We start from the raw sequence: 24,528 nt of genomic DNA on the forward strand, positions 1-24,528 counted from the left end.
AAAAAAAAAAAACTATATGCTTTACCAAACCCCACAAAAGTTAAAATCACTGTTTTTATCTCCCTCCCCCTTTCCCTCTAAAATAGGGTGATACCACGAGTGTATAATGAACGTGCAATTCTTGACTTAAAAGTTCGGTTATTATTTTGCTTTTATTCCCTTACCCAAGTGGAACAGGTAAAGATCAAACCAAGTTAAATTTAACATTTCCAAAAGAGAAGAGCCAAGTTGTGGATGTGGCCAGCACCTCTGCTTGACTCTTTAAAAGCTGCAGGGCAGTTTCTGGGAGCTTACTGCCTTGCTATGGGAGCACATAGGTTTGCTTAGTAAAATGGAAACTGGAAGGGGATCGGATCACTCAGAAGAACACGGTTCTCATGTGACCAGAGGGCCCATGAACCTTTGTAGAGCTCTGCCAGGCACATGATGTCTTTGGCCAGAGCAGCAGGACCTTGGTGACTCCACCTGCAATGCTCTTTCTTTTCTTCTGACTGCTGTGTGGGAAAATGAGAGGCACATGTGAGGGCAGAGCGTATGAAATGGGATGGGGAAGGAAAACAGCTTATCCCTTTACCGATTGGTTTGCTTATTTTCTCCTTTTCTGTTTCAGACCACCGGCTGTCTGGAATTAACATACTTAGGGCCAAATCCACTTCAACCCAGCCACAGTTCTGGCAAACTGAGCTTTCACTGTGTGGTTTGGTGTGCCTTTGGCCCTCTCTGCCTTCTGGTCAGGTAGTTACTTCTCTCTCACCATGAAATTTGTGGGCAAGGCTCCTAAAGCTTCTCCCAAGTCTTTCCATAGCAAAGAAATCGAAGCGTTATTTGTTTAAAACTCAGAATCCTTGAACACTGGAAAAATGTGTGGAGATTAAGCTCCCTACCCCAGTGCACGCTCCAGAGAATGACAGTTTGGGACATTGGCCAGAGGAGGGCTTTTCACTTAATCCTGAAGAGCCATCGGTGTCACGAATCCCATCCCTGGTATGAACTTTCAACTGTGAGTCTAGAGGTCTTGACCACACACTGGGTCGTCTGTAAACCTGAGGCAGCCTCTGAGGGTGTGGTGCACTCCTTGCAGACTTCTGTGTCCGGGTTAGAAAAACAAAACACAGCTTTCTCAGAATGCTCAGTTATTTTAAAATTTACCTCTGCTTGATGTTAAATTGGCAATATTTTTATTATTATTTTATGCTGCATAATGCCAACCACAGCCAGAACACTAACATGAAGTAACAAAAAGAAAGTAGATTTAAAAAAAGATCAACTACAGGGCAGGGTTAGGGGACCCTTCAGCTTCTACATTATTCTGAGCATCTCAAAGAACTGTGGGTAGTAACCCAATGAGGCAAGCCCACTGGCTTCCACAATGTGGCTGTTGGATGACTGGAACTCACGAAGGTAGGTGTTCCTGTGGTCTTGGGGAGGACCCAACATGCAAGTTAGACACACACAGCCACATAGTTTTATAACTGTATTTTATACTGAAGATTTGAAGCCTGCACTGGGAAGCTCTTAGACGAACCTTTAAAAAATGCAACCACGGCAAAGCTACGAGACCAGAGACAACACCACATCATGCTCTTGAATGCTTTTCCATATCAAAGGAAGGAATACACTTGGGTAGGTGGCCTTCAAGGGGTCTGCCCTTCCTAACTGCATGAAAACCATCCCAAAGTTCCCAGAGCAGTGAAACAAGCAGTTTTCTCGTGCTTCTTATAGATGAACAGTTATTCCAGTGCAGGTCTCCTGTTTTCTGTTGTTTTGTGAGTAGAAAAACTCCAGATCAAGAAAATAGAATGACCACCTGGGTGATGATCTAATATTCTAACTCTAGTGTAGGTTCTGTTTCTGGCCAAGGGACTGTGTAGGAAGAGGCTTCATCTTAAGCTTGCTAAACTGTGGGGTGGAATAATTACTTCTTTATTGAGATGTGGTAGTTTCCCTCTAAGAATTTGTGCCCCTGGGACAGTAGCTTGCAGGGCCACAGGGCTATGTAATTTCTCTCTGTGTTCTGTCTCTATTATAAGCATGCTTTCCTTAATACTTTGGATTTTCCCCTCCAACATTTTGGTCTTCATTTCTCTTGATTTTAGCCTGCATACCTGCCCTATGGCTGCTTGTCCACTATGTGTCCACCTCCCATGCCAACTTACAAGGCATGGGTATCCCATCCCCCATCCCCTCCCCACCCCCCACCCCCCGCCTCAATCTTTGCTGACTATGGCTAAAGTTCATAGCTTGCTTGTCCCAGATTTTGTTTTTCTTCAAACTCTAATAAAGTTGTCTTTGAGTTTCTGTTTGAGTTCATTCCTAAATTCTTTTAGTAATGAGACTAAGAACCCCAAAAGGAACCGTAATTTCTCCTGAATCAGTATTCACTATAGTAATCTGCATATTAGGATGGGGGAACACCTAGTGTCTTATCACTTCCTACTTATTGTGAGTTAAGAAGAGGAGAAAATGTCAGAGAAACATTTGTGAGACACGTGTGTAATATTTAACATATGGATTTAAATGTGTATGACAAACAGTGCTAGGAGCATTACAGAAATTATCTCATGCAATTCTCCCAGGAAATCTGTAGGCTATTATTTTATCCAAAAGACCAAATAACACCTCTTAGAGACTAAGTAATTCATCTAAATTAAGACATCAAGAGAGAAATCAGTCACATGGATCAGCTGTAAATGTTCTTGCCCTGTGAATCTGGTGACCTGAAGACTTGCCCTCAGTGCCCAGAATCCACCTAAATCAGAAAGAACTTACTCCACAAAGTTATATCCAGACATTCACATGCATACCATGACAACTTTGCCCGTATACCATGGCAGCTTCACATGTCCACCACGGCACCTTCACACGTGCACACACTCTCTTATACACAAAGGCACAATAATAATACATATTTTTTAAAAAGAAAAGTAAGATTCAAACTTCAGTACCTTATACTCTGTGAGTGCATTTCTATTATATTCCTTTTTTAACCTGCCATGCTAACCTGTGAGATCTTTGGTATGATTACTTTCAGTCAGTATCTTATATAAATGATAGGGATTGTAAGCCTGTGACCAATTAGCCAGCTTTGGATATCCCTTGCCTTAACTTTCATCTACAAGAGATCTTTGTAGGTGGTAGAGAATGACTATCTCATGTGAAACTTAAGGTCTGAATTGTCATGTGGACTTACTGGAGGGCTTTAAGTCTGTTAGATGCTACAGTTCTGGGGGCAGAGTGCCACTTGCCCTTAAGATCTTGATGCTGTGCTAAGAATATAAGGTCCTGACTGTTCTCTACAAGAACCCCTCATGGTATCTTTGAGCAACTTGAACCCTTGATAGATGAGCTCTTTATCTCATGTTCACTAAACAGTTTGCTTACTGCTTTTCTGAAAAGTGATAAAATCTCCAAATTGATTCAATGCAATCCCCATCAAAATCCCAAGACATTTCTTCATAGAGTTAGAAAGAGCAATTTGCAAATTCATCTGGAATAACAAAAAACCAGGATAGCGAAAACTATCCTCAACAATAAAAGAACTTCTAGGGGAATCACCATCACTGACCTTAAGTTGTATTACAGAGCAATCATGATAAAAATTGTATGGTATTTGTACAAAGACAGGGAGGTATATCAATGGAATAGAACTGAAGACCAGAAATGAACCCACACACCTATGGTCACTTGATCTTTGACAAAGGGGCTAAAACCTTATAGTGGGGGGAAAAAGATAGCATTTTCAACAAGTGGTGCTGGTTCAACTGGTTGTCAGCATGTAGAAGAATGTAAATGGATCTATTCTTATCACCCTGTACAAAGCTCAAGTCCAAGTGGATCAAGAACCTTCACAGAAAACCAGATACACTCAAACTATTAGAAGAAAAAGTGGGGAAGAGCCTCGAACACATGGGTACAGGGGGAAATTTCCTGCACAGAAAGCCATGGCTTATGCTCTAAGATCAAGAAGCGACAAATTAGACCTCATAAAATTGCAGAGCTTCTGTTAGGCAAAGAACACTGTCATTAAGCCAAAATGGCAACCAACAGATTGGGAAAAGATCTTTGCCAATCCTACATCTGATAGAGGGCTAATATCCAATATATAAATTACTCAGGAAGTTAGATTCCAGAGAAATCAAATAACCCTTTTAAAAATGGGGTACAGAGATAAACAAAGAATTTCCAACCGAGGAATACTGAATGGCTGAGAAGCACCTAAAGAAATGTTCAACATCCTTAGTTATCCGGGAAATGAAAATCAAAACAATCTTGAGATTCTACCTCACACCAGTCAGAATGGCTAAGATCAAAACTTAGGTGACAACAGATGCTGGCGAGGATGTGGAGCAAGATGAACACTCCTCCATTGTTGGTGGGATTGGAAGATGGTACAACCATTCTGGAAATCAGTTTGGTTGTTCCTCAGAATATTGGACACAGTACTACTTGAGGACCCAGCTATACCACTCCTGGGCATATGCCCAAAAGATGCTTCAAGATATAATGACACATATGTTCATAGCAGCCTTATTTATAATAGCCAGAAGCTGGAAAGAACCCCGATGTCCCTCAACAGAGGAATGGATACAAAAAGTGTGGTACATTTACACAATGGAGTACTATTTAGCTCCTAAAAACAGTTTCATGAAATTCTTAGGCATATGGATGGAAAATATCATCCTGAGTGAGGTAACCCAAGCATAAAAGAATACACATGGTACATACCATGATACTCACTGGTAAATTGATATTAGTCCAAAAGCTCAAAATACCCAAGATTCAACTCACAGACTACATGACGCTCAAAAAGGTGGAAGACCAAAGTGTGGATGCTTCAGTCCTTCTTAGAAGGGGGAACAAAAATATTCACAGGAGGAAATATGGAGACAAAGTGTGGAGCAGAGACAGAAGGAAATGGCATCCCAAGACTGTCCCACCTGGGGATTCACCACAAAAACAGACACCAAATTCTGACACTATTGCGGATGCCAAGAAGTGCTTGCTGTCAGGAACCTGATATGGATGTCTCTTTAGAGACTCTGCCAGAGCCTGACAAATACAGAGGCAAATGCTCCCAGACAACCATTGAAATGAGAACAGGGTTCCCGATGGAGTTAGAGAAAGGACTGAAGGAGCTGAAGGCATTTGCAGCCCATTGGAAGAACAACGATATCAACCAAGTAGACCCTCCAGAGCTCCCAGGGACTAAACGACCATCCAAAGCATACTCACGGACGGACCATGGCTCCAGCTGCTTATGTAGCAGAGGATGGCCTCCTTGGGTACCAATGGGAGGAGAGGCTCTTAGTCCTCCTAAGGCTCAATGTCTGAGTGTTAGGGGAATGTCAGGGCAGGGAGGCAGGAGGTAATGGGTGGGTGGGGGAATCACCCTCATAGAAGCGGGGGAAGGGGCACGGGATAGTGGGTTTCTGGAGGAGAAACTGGGAAAGGGGATAACATTTGAAACGTAAATTTAAAAAAAATCCAACAAAATAAAAATATTATTGAGGAATTATTATTATTATAATATTATTGAGGTAATAATAATTATTATTGCATGCATATATATATTCATATATATGCATTCCGCAGTTCAACCTGCATTCTGGCTAATGTTACTGGTATGTAAACATTCTGGGCTGACCGTTCAGCACTGAGCGACCGTTTGGTGCTCTTTCCCAGGGAAGACCGCCTCTCCAGCTCCCATTCTGACTCAGCTGCCTATAGTTCTTCGTGTATTGCGGAGGCCTAGTTGGGATTTCCTGCGCTTACATTGGCTTGCCCATCCTTGTGCAGCTCCCATGGTGAGGGTCATGTTGGTGAGGATTCACAGGTGGGGCTTCTGATGTTACTAGGAGACACAAACAAGGTATCGCTTATCAATGCTAACAGTAAGAAGTCAGTGAGATATAGAAAAAGAGGCCAAGATATCCCGCGTAAAGTGGATACGTGCCTTGCTAATGGTGGATTTGGAGACGAAGGCTTCTGTGATTCACTGAAGATATCAATATATATATATATATATCACCAGAAAACAGCAGTCTTCAAGAAACCAAGGACTGCAGTTCTAAAGTCACACAGGTTGTCATTTAATTTTACCAATAGTATCCTGAATATTAGTAACCTTTCCCCCAGAGCCTGGCCCACTCGCACCTGGGTTTTGACTATGTTCAAATGAATGCAAATTCTGAACCAATACAGCTATGGCTTCATCTATAGCAGGGTTCTCAACCTGTGGGTCGTGACCCCTCTGGGGCTTGCAGACCAGGTGTCCCCGTATGTCAGATATTCAATTAAAATTTATAACAGTGGCAAAACTAAGTTACAAAGTAGCCACAAAAAGGTTTTCCGGTTGAAGGTCACCGCAGCATGGGGAAGTGTGTTAAAGGTCTCAGCATTAGGTTGAAGGTCACCACAGCACCGGGAAGTGTATTAAAGGGCTCAGCGTTAGGAAGGTGGAAGAGCTGCCGATCTTCGATCTTCGGAATGGTGAGAGAAAGAAGAAGTGAGGCTTCGAGCTCCATGTTCGTGGTAATTTGCCAGGCATGTAAAAGATATGACTGTAAGCACTCAAGCAGGTTCAGATGCTCGTCTTGGTTGGTTTCCTGAAAGGAAATTCTTTTTCTCTGACTCAGGAGTTCCATATCCTCAGCAAGTGTCCATGAAGCAAGAACATAAAAATTGGTCACTTTTCAAACACAGTAGCATCGAATTGCAGGGCGGTTATTTTCTGGGATTGGACAGCGGTGACAAAGGCCTTTTGTGTGGGTATAGGCTGAATGGCACGCTGAGGACTGTTAGACTGCAGAGGCCTGGTCTTCATTTCTGCCTCCAAAGAGCAATAGCTACAGAAGCCTAAACTGAATCTCGCAGAGCTCCCCCCTTTTAATTTCATCTCTTTCTCTTTTATGGGTGGAGACCAAATCCAAGTCACTGAAGATTCCAGGAAAGCTCTCTACAACTGAGTCAAATGCCCAACTGCTATTTCTTATATCTGTCTGTTGCCTGCAATAATAATAAGTTAGCAGCAAAGGCATAAAAGTTAATTAAATTTCTTTATTTATAAAAGTGAAAATACCACAGTATATAACACTTTAAATAATACAGTGTGAAAAATTAATGACTTGTGAAGGAACTTAAAACTTTCCTCCTCTTCTGCCCATCTCCCTATCTCTCTCCCCTTCTCTCAAACACACACACACACACACACACACACACACACACACACACACACACACAGTCAAAAAAAACCAAACATACACATGCATATGCTATACATTCACAGTACCCTCACATGCCTATGCCATACACAGATACCACATACACCACACACACACACACACACCATACCATATATACAGCACATATATACACACATATGTATATACACATGCAATACACTGAAGAGACAGATAGACAAACAGAATGTGTGTGTGTGTGTGTGTGTGTGTGTGTGTGTGTGTGTGTGAGAGAGAGAGAGAGAGAGAGAGAGAGAGAGAGAGAGAGAGAGAGAGAGAGGCGGGTTGCAGGTGAGATTTGTATTAGCAGTTGCTAGTCCTGCTGCAACTATGTTGCTGGCTTTCAAGTGTTTCTATTTGGCTCCCTGACTGTTCATCTGCATAAAATGGGGCCTTAGATAGCAAGTGTTTCTTCCTGTTCTCTACTAACCTGTTGGATTTTCTCTAAATAAGTAATAAGTTTTCTCTAATAAGTTTCTACTCAGAGTTGCCCTTCAAAACCCAGTTATTGTCTGCAAACACTTCAGTGTCTTAAGTCTTTAGGGAGGAATTTGAAACCAGCATTCATTATCAGACATGGGCCAGAAAGTTTGAGGATTTTTGAGATTCTGGTATTGTTAAACCTCAGTCAACCAAGTTTCATAAAATGAGAGAGACCTTAAGCTGATGACCTCTAATTTAGAGATGAGGAAGCCTTGTGCTCTGAGATTTAAGGATGGAGTAGTGTCTGGTACACAGATCTGAACCTGGTTTTCTGACTTTGCAAGGTTTTACATTTTTATTACTCCATCACTAAACATGTGGATAGACATGCTGTTTCTTTGTTGATAGGACAGAGAGACAGCGATGCAGAAATGTGAAACAATCCTGTCTTACTAGCCTAGTGCTGTTGTATTTTCCTACCCATCTGAGTAGTAGCCACAGCAAGTCCAGATGTACTCATGGTACCTTCTCCTAGGGATTGTCTTCTCTGACATAGTTGTGGAATTAGTGACCCTGCCTGAGCAGGGGACAAAGAAATCGACAAAGTAAATTTGAACATGGAATCCTGTACAGATTGCAGAACATTTCGTAAGGCCATTTTACTCTCATCTTCTCCAAACTAAGGAATACATTATCTTTCTTTAGATATAATGCTTCTCAATGTACTTAGCCATCCCTAAGATTAAAAAACAATCTCCCTTATATGTTTTAAGAACTCTTTTATTAAGAAGCCAGGCAAATATCTAATAATAGGATGGAACTAGAATTACTTAGTGGAACTAAAATTATTGTGTCATGTAAGGAGTTAAAGATACATGCTAAAATTCCTGTTGATGGTGGAGAATTATTCTGAATCTGAAATAGTCCAAGATACAGGGCACATTTCTTACACCATTAAATCATATGGTGAGGGGGTTGGGTGGGAGGGTGGGGGAGCACCCTCTCTTAGGCAAAGGAGAGGGAGCATGGAGTGAAGAACTCTTGGAGGGGGAGCAGGAAGGGGGAGAAACTTTGGAATGTAAATAAAACAATTTTAAAAAATGCCATTGTGAACTACTTTTCAAACTAAATACCCCAGACAATGCTAAAAGAAAAAAAAAATCTGATTTGACTCACTTCATGAAACAGCCAGGCTCACCTCTGAAGTTTTAAATATAAATCTCGCTTTGGTTTGGTAACCAGCAGTGACTGAAAACACATCTGGGTAAGGGGAGGGCTGGTAGTAGACAAGCAAAAACAGGAACCGCAAGCCTGGAAAGTTGCTTCCCTAGTCATTAGTGCAGAAGCTTTATGGAAGTAAAGACATAGACGTTTCCTTACTCTTTGCTCACAGTCCTGGTCTGAACACTGTTCCACCGCTGTCTGCTCCTTATATTGCTTGGATTCCTTAGCCATATATGCTCTCCCTGCATCCAGCAGCATACAAAAGCAGGAAGCTTGATATTTCCCAGAGAGGTGGTTACTATGCCACCAAAGGGCTGAACAAATGTGTTTTTGAGTCTCTCCTTGCCTGCTTTGGATCTCACTGAAAAATTTCTCTGTCTTAAAGAAGTGCATATTAAAAAGTTTTAAAGTAGTAAAGTGAATAAAAACAGTAAAAAAATCTAAGAGAAACTTCTGAGAATTATGACATAGGTTAATGAGAGTGTGATAGTCAAATATTGGTTTCAAATTGCCCCTTTAAAATCAATTTATTTTCAAAAAACGTTTTAAAGTAGCTCAAATTTTTGCTTGTTCCACTTCAAATTCACATATTTTCTTTATTCTGCTAATGTGGCTTCACATTTCTTTGAGAGATTTGTTTCTCTGTTTTCCTTTTTTTCCCCTCTTCCCATTCTCTTGGAGTAGTTTCTTTAGGAGACACTTATCCTGCTAGATAGTTTTCCATTAAAATATGTTTAAGACAAAAGTTTTCTCTGTTTAGTTTTAATCCTACAAGTCATCATAATACTCCACTTTTCTTTCTAATTCAGACTTTGTTCTACTTTTCAGGATGCTGGACTGTATTGCTAAGGCATGGTAAAGTGGCTGAAAATTCGTATTTGATTTGGGTGTGGGTTACACATGTGTTCATTTTTAAGAAGTGCTTGATTCATCAAGCTCTGCAGATTGATTTATATAGTTGATGCTATAGGATATTCCAGTGCATTCCAGTCTAAATTAGAAAGTATACTCTTAAATTTCCAAATATTTCGGTAATTATTACGTTATCTTCTATCTTAGTTTGATTACATTTGCGTTATTTCAGTTCTCTGTTAACTGCTGGATGCTTAACAGAAAATATAGCTTGCTAAGTTTAAAACACAGCTTAAAAGTGTTTTTGGAGGCAGTGTTTGGAAAAGACTGAGTCATGTTTCTCACTATGTAGCCTGTTATAGTTTTCTACCTCAATTGTTGCCCTATTCATTTCTCTTTTAGTTTTAAGGATCTTTGTTTCTAATGATATGCAATAGAATTACTTTTGAAGGATACACTATTTTAGATATTATATTTAGAAGATCAATTATTGGTGTTGGAGCAAGGCCCGTTTATTATGCTTCTCTTCCTTGGGTGTGAGAATCTCTTGCATACATCAAATGTAACTGAGTTGATGGGAATTAAGACTGTAACAGAAGGACACCAGAAGTTCACACAGTGGCTACCTTTGCTAGGTCTATCCTGTGAGGCAGAGAGCAGCAGAGGGTCAGGCTGTGTATCTGTACAGGCACAGTCTGTATATTGTTGGTTGCTGGCAGCGCTGGTCTAGCGGCTGAGGAAGAGAATGGCATGAAGCTAAATGCAGTGGCTCGTACCAGTTCTCTTAGTATTTAGAAGGCAGACACAGGAGGAGATATTTCAGGCCTGTGTTACTGATTTACAGTTCCAGAACAGCTTAGGTTATAAAATGGGACCATTCTAAATAATAGAATAAAATAAAATAAAAAAGGACAGAGAAAGAAACAAAGAAATGAAGGGAGAAAAAGAGAGAATGTTGTACAGACACAGCTTTGATTTTTCCTGAGACACAAACTTATACAATTCATCAGCCCAGGATGTGTTTGCAAAAGACGTGCTTCTCACTGCAATCAGGGGAAAAAAAGTATCTTCTATTATGAAAGTAACAAATACTTACTTAAAGTTTCTTCTTGTATAAGAATACACTTGTGCCCACAATATGCTTCAGAAAGATACACATTATCTTTTAACTGTTTTTTACATTAGTCTAATTCTTTTTTGGTAATTTTACATGAACAGGAAAAATGATGCATCTGAACTGAATTTCACGTTTTTGCTTGTTAACAAATCCCAATGAAATTATATAACAGGGAGAAAGAAGAGGCAAACCCTACTTCTTTAAAAGACCAATAAAGTTGACTAACTTTTGCAAAACTAAGAAAAAAAACATTACTGTCAGAATAGAAAAAGTGAGGGAAGCATCATTGTGGGTTGCAAACCCATGAAAAAGAGGGTTGGAGGATTTTGCACACAGCTTCCTCAGGATGACTGTGAAAACTAAGATGAGTAACAGAGAGTGTAGTCTGAAAAGATCCACGTTTATTAGTTAAATTTAACTGCTAAATTAGGAAGTTTACAAAAAACAATAAAAGTAGGATTATTAAATCGATTCTAAGAATTGTTGAAAAATAGCACCATTCACACAGAACTAGAACTATAATAGACACTTTCTCACATGATTAGGTAATTAAACAAAAGTTACTGAGGGCATACAAAAGTCTCGTCACTCTGAATATAGATGGAAATTAAGATGTTAGCAGAGAGACCCTGAGAACAAGCAAAGAACATGGTAAGAAGCCATGATGAAGTTAGATTTGCTACACAAATGCAGTCACTGTTAACACCCAAATATATCAACAAAACTCACCATTCTATCTTTAAAATGGAGAGGGAAAGAATGTATTGTTGACTGGAGAATAAGTATTAGACAGAAATAGATACTCAGTTATGATAAAAATTCACAGTCAACTAGGGAATAAAAACATTTTACCCTGATTGGAATTCTGCCAATACCTCATAGTAAATATTACACTTAATGACTAAGCACTAAAACTTTCCCACAAATCTTAGCAAAGGACTTTTACTAAACCCTGTACTCATGTGAAGCTAGCTAAAATTGAATGAATGAATATATAAGCATGTGTGTGTGTGTGTGTGTGTGTGTGTGTGTGTGTGTAAAGTCACAGAGAAACATGGCAGAAAAGACGTGCAACCATTGCAGCCAAGGTGAGAAGGTACAGCCTGACTTCTCGGCTGGCATTGCCTCATGTATATATATCAGACACACCTTCCATGTTCATAGAGACCAAGCCTTTTATTATTGAGTTGGTTCTGCATGAGGCAAAAGTTGTGTTTATAATGATGAATAAATACATGTAAAATGAATTACAGACAGAATGAATTAATAAAAAATGAATTTCTTTAATGCATAGTAAATCCTTACTTATACACAGCCAGGCTATGAGTGCATGATAGGTTATCTTCTCTGACATCATCAAAGTACTTCATTAAACTACCTGATGACACAAGGTCTCTTAGTTTCCCTGAACATATAGAGATTCATGGATGATTTTATAGGTTTGTATTCAGAGAAGAACAAAAGGGACATATAGAGAATAGAGATCTTGGTAGTTTTCCTACAAGTGATTATGTAACCAATATGCATTTTGATTTAGACAGTGCGAATGGCCTCCTTTCCAGGGTCTTCCTTTCCAGGCCTTCAAACTGTACCCTTCTTAATCTATTCAATGAGAATTCTCACCCAATCAAACACACATCTGATAACTCGGAACGCATGTCTCTGAAGCTTTGATCATGGGGCATGAGATAAAGTTTGCATTGGTAAACAGATTAATGCGTCTTCCATTTAGTTAATGCAGGTATTGCCTGGGGTGACATCTGTAATTGGGAAAATAATTGGAGTATTATTTGGTCATATTCATTCAGAAGATTAAAATAAAGCAGAAAAGGGAAGAACTCTGGAACGGCAGGGGCATGTCTGCATACGTGTTAGAATAAAGAATGTTGGATATTGGGCTTGGGATAATAAGAAAGCATCTTAGGTATTTTGTTGTTGTTAAAAATATTGCATAGCACACCTCAAGGTCCAAACGATTATAAAGTTAATACAAAATTTCATATGGATGTGGGTAGAAGTAAAAGCAGGATGGAGATGCTTGTGCTCCCTGCTTGTCACTCCCATTTAGCTCCCAAATTTACCTGTGAAAAGGTTTATTTTGCTCGCATATGCTTAGGTTTGAATTATTAGAGCACGGAAAACAGGCAAAGAATATTCCATGGAAGTTGGAAATCTTTGCAAAATAGGTGTAACAAAAGCGTCAGTTGTCTTTGCCTGCAGTGGCCAAGAACTGAAAGTCAGCGTTTAGTAAGCATATGTTTAGCTCTGTAAGAACCTGTAGAGTCGTGCAATTTGCATGTGGAAGTGGTCACATCACTTTGCATTTTTTAAGCCTGTGTACACGCGGCTTCCTATTTCTCCACATCACCTCTAGCACTTGGTGGCATAGATGTGCAGGGGTTCCTTGTTCTTCTTCAGTTTGTATTAGTTAATGTCATATGAGGCAAAGTCCCCTTTAAATGCACCACCTGCCATCTGCCTCTCTTCTTTAGTGAGCTGTTAATAAATGCTCCATGATTTTATATAACAGGGTCTATCTTTTAGATGAATTTTGTGCCGGGCATTTTGTTAGCCTCCTGTTAAGTACTATTACTCGATTATGGTTTCTTAAGTACTACTACTTAATTACTGCCGAGGTTTTCATGGATGCTTGGAACAATGATTCTTCATCAGATGAGTATTCTGCAAATATTTTCTTCTGGTCTGAGGCTCTCTCTCACACTAGTAAGCCATTCCACTGAGAGCATTTCATCTTAACAGGGTGGAAGTAGGTTATGCTAGTTCACTTAAAAAAAAACTAGCTGGTGAAGCAGTGTGCATATAATTTTATTTTGTTGTTAGAGAATTGTACCAATAGCAAGAAACTTAGGCCCCTACCTTGTGGCTGAATCCTTGGGGATTTGGTCCTGGTTTATAGGGATTATTTAACCCCCAGAAACAGAGAAAGAGCTGGGAAATTAGTTTCGCGGCCAGGAACAAACTACCCTAATTCCACGGAGTGCCTCTCTCATAAAGAAATCATACATGACAAGTCTTACTGTATCCTTTTTGTAAGGATTCGCTTTCATACCACTCAGCTGCAGAAATGATGTACTATGCTGAATTGTGTGACATTAAAGAAAATCATATATTCTAATCAAATGGATGTCCTCGGGTTGGCCAACTTCATTTGAAAGCCCTGTAACATGTAAATGCATTCCAGAGCACTGTTTTAAAAGATAGAAACATTCCAGAAGTCTCCTGACAGAGATCGTGTGATGAACCAACTGGTGCAATATATACCAGAGACGTGGAATTATTTGTATAAAACTTCCAGCTTCAAAATTCATGGCAGTAATATAAACTCGTGACCGCCCCGGGCTGCTGGAGGGAACTCTCTGCAGTAGCTACATGACGGATGATGTGGCAGGGTGTGATAACAAGTACAGCTGCCTCTATAAAGATGAAACCATAACAGGCTAAATAATAAATCCCCCTGAAGGGATCTCTTAATGTGACAATCCAGTTTCTGGTTTCCCTACAACGGGATTCTCTCATCTTCTAGTCTCACCCAATGTATTAACTCGACTTTGTACTATTTCTCATCACACTTCTTCAAATGTTGCGAGCGAGATACTCTTAGGTTATATTTTAAAAATAAATCTATGAAATGACATAAATCTCTGGCAAAGAGTACACCTAAGGAAATAATTTTTAAGAACTGTGCCATTAGTAAGGGACTGGACCAACTTTCTTATGTTGTTTTAAAGTCTGACGATTCCCTATGGCTGCTGAGTATTCCAAGATATGAAATGCTTCGAAGCTTTAGAAGTTATCGGTAGAAAATGTCTTCATAAAATTAAATGTTTCATAAACAGATGCTGGGATACTATGTAGACAGTGGAGAACTTTGACTTTTCTTGACAGTGAAAATCTTGGGTTGGCTGTGAAGAAACAATAATTAAATATGCAGGCCAGGTCTTGAATTCTAGTGTACAAACAGGCAAAATGAGCAATGTGAACAAATCTGCTCTCTTAAAGTCTGTTTACACTCAGGACAAACTTACAGTTTAATCCAAAGGAAAAACATTTTCTTCATGTCAAAAATATTCTTGACAAGTTTGAAAATTGAAATGTACATAATGAGTCCTATCTAGCAGTCTCTATACAAAGCAAGTCCATGTTACTTGCTGTACATGTACAAGAAATGAAGAAATGCTAAGAGATCATCGATAAATGGAGACTGGAGTGCTCAGTGAATGTACCAAATAGAAGAGGGTGGTCTGTGATGCGCACCTAAGGTACAGATGTTATCAGGGAGGCAAGATGAGAATAGACTAGCATGACATCTGCATAGATTTCTTTTTTAAAAAAGTATATATGTACTAAGTAGGATAAAATATATTTCATTTGTCCACATATATTTTGAACATTGTCCCGACTTATTTTTTTCTTTATTAACTTGAGTATTCCTTATTTACATTTCTTTTTTTTTTTTTTATTAACTTGAGTATTTCTTATATACATTTCGAGTGTTATTCCCTTTCCCGGTTTCCGGGCAAACATCCCCCTCCCCCCTCCCCTTCCTTATGGGTGTTCCCCTCCCAACCCTCCCCCCATTGCCGCCCTCCCCCCATAGACTAGTTCACTGGGGGTTCAGTCTTAGCAGGACCCAGGGCTTCCCCTTCCACTGGTGCTCTTACTAGGATATTCATTGCTACCTATGGGGTCAGAGTCCAGGGTCAGTCCATGTATAGTCTTTAGGTAGTGGCTTAGTCCCTGGAAGCTCTGGTTGCTTGGCATTGTTGTACTTTTGGGGTCTCGAGCCCCTTCAAGCTCTTCCAGTTCTTTCTCTGATTCCTTCAATAGGGGACCTATTCTCAGTTCAGTGGTTTGCTGCTGGCATTCGCCTCTATATTTGCTGTATTCTGGCTGTGTCTCTCAGGAGCGATCTACATCCGGCTCCTGTCGGTCTGCACTTCTTTGCTTCATCCATCTTGTCTAATTGGGTGGCTGTATATGTATGGGCCACATGTGGGGCAGGCTCTGAATGGGTGTTCCTTCAGTCTCTGTTTTAATCTTTGCCTCTCCCTTCCCTGCTAAGTGTATTCTTTTTCCTCATTTAAAGAAGGAGTGAAGCATTCACATTTTGATCATCCGTCTTGAGTTTCGTTTGTTCTAGGGATCTAGGGTAATTCAAGCATTTGGGCTAATAGCCACTTATCAATGAGTGCATACCATGTATGTCTTTCTGTGATTGGGTTAGCTCACTCAGGATGATATTTTCCAGTTCCAACCATTTGCCTACGAATTTCATAAACTCGTTGTTTTTGATAGCTGAGTAATATTCCATTGTGTAGATGTACCACATTTTCTGTATCCATTCCTCTGTTGAAGGGCATCTGGGTTCTTTCCATTTTCTGGCTATTATAAATAAGGCTGCGATGAACATAGTGGAGCACGTGTCTCTTTTATATGTTGAGGCATCTTTTGGGTATATGCCCAAGAGAGGTATAGCTGGATCCTCAGGCAGTTCAATGTCCAATTTTCTGAGGAACCTCCAGACTGATTTCCAGAATGGTTTTACCAGTCTGCAATCCCACCAACAATGGAGGAGTGTTCCTCTTTCTCCACATCCTCTCCAGCATCTGCTGTCACCTGAGTTTTTGATCTTAGCCAATCGCACTGGTGTGAGGTGAAATCTCAGGGTTGTTTTGATTTGCATTTCCCTTATGACTAAAGATGTTGAACATTTCTTTAGGTGTTTCTCCGCCATTCGGCATTCCTCAGCTGTGAATTCTTTGTTTAGCTCTGAACCCCATTTTTTAATAGGGTTATTTGTTTCCCTGCGGTCTAACTTCTTGAGTTCTTTGTATATTTTGGAAATAAGGCCTCTATCTGTTGTAGGATTGGTAAAGATCTTTTCCCAATCTGTTGGTTGCCGTTTTGTCCTAACCACAGTGTCCTTTGCCTTACAGAAGCTTTGCAGTTTTATGAGATCCCATTTGTCGATTCTTGATCTTAGAGCATAAGCCATTGGTGTTTTGTTCAGGAAATTTTTTCCAGTGCCCATGTGTTCCAGATGCTTCCCTAGTTTTTCTTCTATTAGTTTGAGTGTGTCTGGTTTGATGTGGAGGTCCTTGATCCACTTGGACTTAAGCTTTGTACAGGGTGATAAGGATGGATCGATCTGCATTCTTCTACATGTTGCCCTCCAGTTGAAGCAGCACCATTTGCTGAAAATGCTATCTTTTTTCCATTGGATGGTTTTGGCTCCTTTGTCAAAAATCAAGTGACCATAGGTGTGTGGGTTCATTTCTGGCTCTTCAATTCTATTCCATTTGTCTATCTGTCTGTCTCTGTACCAATACCATGCAGTTTTTATCACTATTGCTCTGTAATACTGCTTGAGTTCAGGGATAGTGATTCCCCCTGAAGTCCTTTTATTGTTGAGGATAGCTTTAGCTATCCTGGGTTTTTTGTTATTCCAGATGAATTTGCAAATTGTTCTGTCTAACTCTTTGAAGAATTGGATTGGTATTTTGATGGGGATTGCATTGAATCTGTAGATTGCTTTTGGTAAAATGGCCATTTTTACCATATTAATCCTGCCAATCCATGAGCATGGGAGATCTTTCCATCTTCTGAGGTCTTCTTCAATTTCTTTCCTCAGTGTCTTGAAGTTCTTATTGTACAGATCTTTTACTTGCTTGGTTAAAGTCACACCGAGGTACTTTATATTATTTGGGTCTATTATGAAGGGTGTCGTTTCCCTAATTTCTTCCTCGGCTTGTTTCTCTTTTGTATAGAGGAAGGCAACTATTTATTTGAGTTAATTTTATACCCAGCCTCTTTGCTGAAGTTGTTTATCAGCTTTAGTAGTTCTCTGGTGGAACTTTTGGGATCACTTAAATATACTATCATGTCATCTGCAAATAGTGATTTTTTGACCTCTTCTTTTCCGATCTGTATCCCCTTGATCTCCTTTTGTTGTCTGATTGCTCTGGCTAGAACTTCAAGAACTATATTGAATAAGTAGGGAGAGAGTGGGCAGCCTTGTCTAGTCCCTGATTTTAGTGGGATTGCTTCAAGTTTCTCTCCATTTAGTTTAATGTTAGCAACTGGTTTGCTGTATATGGCTTTTACTATGTTTAGGTATGGGCATTGAATTCCTATTCTTTCCAGGACTTTTATCATGAAGGGGTGTTGAATTTTGTCAAATGCTTTCTCAGCATCTAATGAAATGATCATGTGGTTCTGTTCTTTCAGTTTGTTTATATAATGGATCACGTTGATGGTTTTCCGTATATTAAACCATCCCTGCATGCCTGGGATGAAGCCTACTTGATCATGGTGGATGATTGTTTTGATGTGCTCTTGAATTCGGTTTGCCAGAATTTTATTGAGTATTTTTGCGTCGATATTCATAAGGGAAATTGGTCTGAAGTTCTCTTTCTTTGTTGTGTCTTTGTGTGGTTTAGGTATAAGAGTAATTGTGGCTTCGTAGAAGGAATTTGGTAGGGCTCCATCTGTTTCAATTTTGTGGAATAGTTTGGATAATATTGGTATGAGGTCTTCTATGAAGGTCTGATAGAATTCTGCACTAAACCCGTCTGGACCTGGGCTCTTTTTGGTTGGGAGACCTTTAATGACTGCTTCTATTTCCTTAGGAGTTATGGGGTTGTTTAACTGGTTTATCTGTTCCTGATTTAACTTCGATACCTGGTATCTGTCTAGGAAATTGTCCATTTCCTGAAGATTTTCAAATTTTGTTGAATATAGGTTTTTATAGTAAGATCTGATGATTTTTTGAATTTCCTCCGAATCTGTAGTTATGTCTCCCTTTTCATTTCTGATTTTGTTAATTTGGACACACTCTCTGTGTCCTCTCGTTAGTCTGGCTAAGGGTTTATCTATCTTGTTGATTTTCTCAAAGAACCAACTTTTGGTTCTGTTGATTCTTTCTATGGTCCTTTTTGTTTCTACTTGGTTGATTTCAGCTCTGAGTTTGATTATTTCCTGCCTTCTACTCCTCCTGGGTGTATTTGCTTCTTTTTGTTCTAGAGCTTTTAGGTGTGCAGTCAAGCTGCTGACATATGCTCTTTCCTGTTTCTTTCTGCAGGCACTCAGCACTATGAGTTTTCCTCTTAGCACAGCTTTCATTGTGTCCCATAAGTTTGGGTATGTTGGACCTTCATTTTCATTAAATTCTAAAAAGTTTTTAATTTCTTTCTTTATTTCTTCCTTGACCAGGTTATCATTGAGTAGAGCATTGTTCAATTTCCACGTATATGTGGGCATTCTTCCCTTATTGTTATTGAAGACCAGTTTTAGGCCGTGGTGGTCCGATAGCACGCATGGGATTATTTCTATCTTTCTGTACCTGTTGAGGCCCGTTTTTTGACCAATTATATGGTCAATTTTGGAGAAAGTACCATGAGGAGCTGAGAAGAAGGTATATCCTTTTGCTTTAGGATAGAATGTTCTATAAATATCCGTTAAGTCCATTTGGCTCATGACTTCTCTTAGTCTGTCTACATCACTGTTTAATTTCTGTTTCCATGATCTGTCCATTGATGAGAGTGGGGTGTTGAAATCTCCCACTATTATTGTGTGAGGTGCAATGTGTGTTTTGAGCTTTAGTAAGGTTTCTTTTACGTATGTAGGTGCCCTTGTATTTGGGGCATAGATATTTAGGATTGAGAGTTCATCTTGGTTGATTTTTCCTTTGATGAATATGAAGTGTCCTTCCTTATCTTTTTTGATGACTTTTAGTTGGAAATTGATTTTATTTGATATTAGAATGGCTACTCCAGCTTGCTTCTTCTGACCATTTGCTTGGAAAGTTGTTTTCCAGCCTTTCACTCTGAGGTAATGTCTGTCTTTGTCTCTGAGGTGTGTTTCCTGTAGGCAGCAGAATGCAGGGTCCTCGTTGCGTATCCAGTTTGTTAATCTATGTCTTTTTATTGGGGAGTTGAGGCCATTGATATTGAGAGATATTAAGGAATAGTGATTATTGCTTCCCGTTATATTCATATTTGGATGTGAGGTTATGTTTGTGTGCTTTCATTCTCTTTGTTTTGTTGCCAAGACGATTAGTTTCTTGCTTCTTCTAGGGTATAGCTTGCCTCCTTATGTTGGGCTTTACCCTTTATTATCCTTTGTAGTGCTGGATTTGTAGAAAGATATTGTGTAAATTTGGTTTTGTCATGGAATATCTTGGTTTCTCCATCAATGTTAATTGAGAGTTTTGCTGGATACAGTAATCTGGGCTGGCATTTGTGTTCTCTTAGGGTCTGTATAACATCAGTCCAGGATCTTCTGGCCTTCATAGTTTCTGGCGAGAAGTCTGGTGTGATTCTGATAGGTCTCCCTTTATATGTTACTTGACCTTTTTCCCTTACTGCTTTTAATATTCTTTCTTTATTTTGTGCGTTTGGTGTTTTGACTATTATGTGACGGGAGGTGTTTCTTTTCTGGTCCAATCTATTTGGAGTTCTGTAGGCTTCTTGTATGCCTATGGGTATCTCTTTTTTTAGGTTAGGGAAGTTTTCTTCTATGATTTTGTTGAAGATATTTACTGGTCCTTTGAGCTGGGAGTCTTCACTCTCTTCTATACCTATTATCCTTAGGTTTGATCTTCTCATTGAGTCCTGGATTTCCTGTATGTTTTGGACCAGTAGCTTTTTCCGCTTTACATTATCTTTGACAGTTGAGTCAATGATTTCTATGGAATCTTCTGCTCCTGAGATTCTCTCTTCCATCTCTTGTATTCTGTTGGTGAAGCTTGTATCTACAGCTCCTTGTCTCTTCTTTTGGTTTTCTATATCCAGGGTTGTTTCCATGTGTTCTTTCTTGATTGCTTCTATTTCCATTTTTAATTCCTTCAACTGTTTGATTGTGTTTTCCTGGAATTCTTTCAGGGATTTTTGCGATTCCTCTCTGTAGGCTTTTACTTGTTTATTAATGTTTTCCTGTGCTTCCCTAAGTGTGTTCAGGTCTTTCCTGAAGTCCTCCAGCATCATGATCAAATATGATTTTGAAACTCGATCTTGCTTTTCTGGTGTGTTTGGATATTCCATGTTTGTTTTGGTGGGAGAATTGGGCTCCGATGATGGCATGTAGTCTTTGTTTCTGTTGCTTGGGTTCCTGTGCTTGCCTCTCGCCATCAGATTATCTCTAGTGTTACTTTGTTCTGCTATTTCTGACAGTGGCTAGACTGTCCTATAAGCCTGTGTGTCAGGAGTGCTGTAGACCTGTTTTCCTCTCTTTCAGTCAGTTATGGGGACAGAGTGTTCTGCTTTCGGGCGTGTAGTTTTTCCTCTCTACAGGTCTTCAGCTGTTCCTGTGGGCCTGTGTCTTGAGTTCACCAGGCAGCTTTCTTGCAGCAGAAAATTTGGTCTTACCTGTGGTCCCGAGGCTCAGGTTTGCTCGTGGGGTGCTGCCCAGGGGCTCTCTGCAGCGGCAGCAACCAGGAAGACCTGTGCTGCCCCTTCTGGGAGCTTCAGTGCACCAGGGTTCCAGATGGTCTTTGGCTTTTTCCTCTGGCGTCCGAGATGTGTGTGCAGGGAGCAGTCTCTTCTGGTTTCCCAGGCCTGTCTGCCTCTCTGAAGGTTTAGCTCTCCCTCCCACGGGATTTGGGTGCAGAGACCTGTTTATCTGGTCTGTTTCCTTCAGGGTCCGGAGGTGTCTCTGGCAGGTGTCCTGCTGCTCCTGGGCCCTCCCCCACGGGAGCCCAGAGGCCTTATACAGTTTCCTCTTGGGCCAGGGATGTGGGCAGGGGTGAGCAGTGTTGGTGGTCTCTTCTGCTCTGCAGCCTCAGGAGTGCCCACCTGACCAGGCGGTTGGGTCTCTCTCTCACCGGGTCTGGGAGCAGAGAGCTGCTGCGGGCCGGGATCCCTTATTTACATTTCAATTGTTATTCCCTTTCCCGGTTTCTGGGCCAACATTCCCCTAACCCTTCCCCCTCCCCTTCTCTATGGCTGTTCCCTTCCCCATCCTCCCCCCTTTACCGCCCTCCCCACAACAATCATGTTCACTGGGGTTCAGTCTTAGCAGGACCCAGGGCTTCCCCTTCCACTGGTGCCCTTACTAGGCTATTCATTGCTACCTATGAGGTCAGAGTCCAGGGTCAGTCCATGTATAGTCTTTAGGTAGTGGCTTAGTCCCTGGAAGCTCTGGTTGCTTGGCATTGTTGTACTTTTGGGGTCTCGAGCCCCTTCAAGCTCTTCCAGTTCTTTCTCTGATTCCTTCAACGGGGGTCCCGTTCTCAGTTCAGTGGTTTGCTGCTGGCATTCGCCTCTGTATTTGCTGTATTCTGGCTGTGTCTCTCAGGAGCGATCTACATCCGGCTCCTGTCGGCCTGCACGTCTTTGCTTCATCCATCTCATCTAATTGGGTGGCTGTATATGCATGGGCCACATGTGGGGCAGGCTCTGAATGTGTCCCCACATATTTAAGAAAACAGCCCTTTTGGTCTCAAATACATTTAGATGTTAGTCTTGTGCTTCTAATATGAATACATAGCTGTATATTTTAGTTAATTTAGACTTACCAGAATTTCATTTTAGACTATGGTCAATCTGCTTCCAAGGATGATATATAGAAAGCAATGAGAAGATATAAGGCACACAAAAACTTGAAACATATTGAAGAACAATGTTACACCAGGTTATTGTCATCCTTTGTCATCCCTGACATTACCATGTAAGACAAAGGGAAACAAAATGTCATCTAAGGGAGTCAGGGACCTCAGATCTGTGGAATGCGAGCTTCCATATTATTCTTTACTTTTCCCTACCTTTGTCTTCCTCATTCCCATCCTACTCCCCATGGAATTATGGGAATAGAAACTGCCCTTTCATAAACACTAATTTCACCAAGGTCAATTAAGTTAGATACATATTTCTAAAGAACTACTCCATTATAATTAACTACTCAGAAATGGCGTTTGTTTGTTTGTTTGTTTTTACACTCCAGATTTTATTCCCCTCCCAGTCCACCCTCCGACTGCTCCACATCCCATACCTCCTCCCTGTCTCCACAAAGATGTCCCCACCCCATTCATTCCCCCCAGACCTCTAAACTCCCTGTGACTTCTAGTCTCTTGAGTGTTAGGTGCAAATCAAACTTAGAAATTACATTTTTAAAAATATTACTTACAGAAAAAGATAACTTAGATTCTTCATACTCACTTGTTAGCCATAACACATTTCTAAACAATGTCAACAACAACATCGTATAAAGTGTAGATTGGTTCTAGGTATTTTTACTTAGAGAATCAGATGAATGGTATTCTTTGCTTTATACGCTTGGTTAACTCTGAGATGATCGTATTTGACAATGTCTGAGAATTAGTTTTAGAATCTAGAAAAAATTTAATAGATAACAATAATCAACTGTTTTGTTTGCAAATCATCTCACCTTGATAATAATGGTCAGGAGCTGAAGAGATGGCTCAGTTTTTCAACGCTCCTGCAGAGGATCTGGGTTTGGTTCCTAGCTTCCACACAGTGACTGACAACTATCTGTACCTCCAGTTCCAGAGAATCCAATACCTGCTTCTGGCCTCCATGGGCATTGTACACATGTGGTACACAGACATTTAGACAAAGCATCATGTATATAAAATAAAAAGAGACATCTCAAAAACAATGGTTAAAAGAAAATACTTCTGATACACACTATTTTTTGTGTGGATATTATATTATTCCATTTAAATCAAGACGGTATTCTTCATCTCAAAAAGTATTTTAGAGCCAATTAAAAAACTAACCTGTTGGGGCTGGGGATTTAGCTCAGTGGTAGAGCGCTTACCTAGGAAGCGCAAGGCCCTGGGTTCGGTCCCCAGCTCCGAAAAAAAGAACCAAAAAAAAAAAACTAACCTGTTTCAGAAGGGTATCTATTAGCATCAGTGACATGTTAATACATACGTGTTTATTTTGCCAGGGTGGTGGTGCCACATGCCTTTAATCTGAGCAGTCAGGGAGCAGAGGCTGGTGCATCTCTGTGAATTTGAGGCCAGCCTGTTTTACAGAGTGAGTTCTAGGATAGGCAGAGATATACAGAGAAACCGTGTCTTGAAAAACCAAACATGGGGTTGGGGATTTAGCTCAGTGGTAGAGCGCTTGCCTAGGAAGCGCAAGGCCCTGGGTTCGGTCCCCAGCTCCAAAAAAAAAAAAAAAAAAAAAAAAAAGAAAAACCAAACACCAAACAAAACCAAAACAATAAAGAATTATTGAGTGCATTTGCTAATTTATTACAAGGAGAACAATAAGCTAGCAGATTTTTTCCTTATATGATAAATAACATGAATTACAGCTATATTAATATAAAATTAAGACAGTTCTTTTATTACTCTATATAGTTCTTTTATTATTCTAAATAGCTTATTATTCTATACAGCTAATATGGTATTGGATCATCATCAAATTTTACAGATACGCTAAGCTATTTAAAATAGGGCGTGGCTTACCTGTTGTATCTTACGTTTGAGTAGAGAAACAGATAAAAGTTTACCTCTCAACTGTTGTCTTTCCCTTGGGTGAGGTGGATTAAGTGTTAGTAAACAATACTAGTGATGTTATATGTTTTAGACCCACAATAATAACTGATATAAGGCTTCGTCTTTCTAACAAACTGAATATGATTACAAGGTAGAAGTAGATACCCCTTTTATTTGTGAAGCCTGGTTTC

The sequence above is a fragment of the Rattus norvegicus genome, chromosome 6 (assembly GCF_036323735.1).
Source record: "Rattus norvegicus strain BN/NHsdMcwi chromosome 6, GRCr8, whole genome shotgun sequence".
Taxonomy (NCBI): Eukaryota; Metazoa; Chordata; class Mammalia; order Rodentia; family Muridae; genus Rattus; species Rattus norvegicus.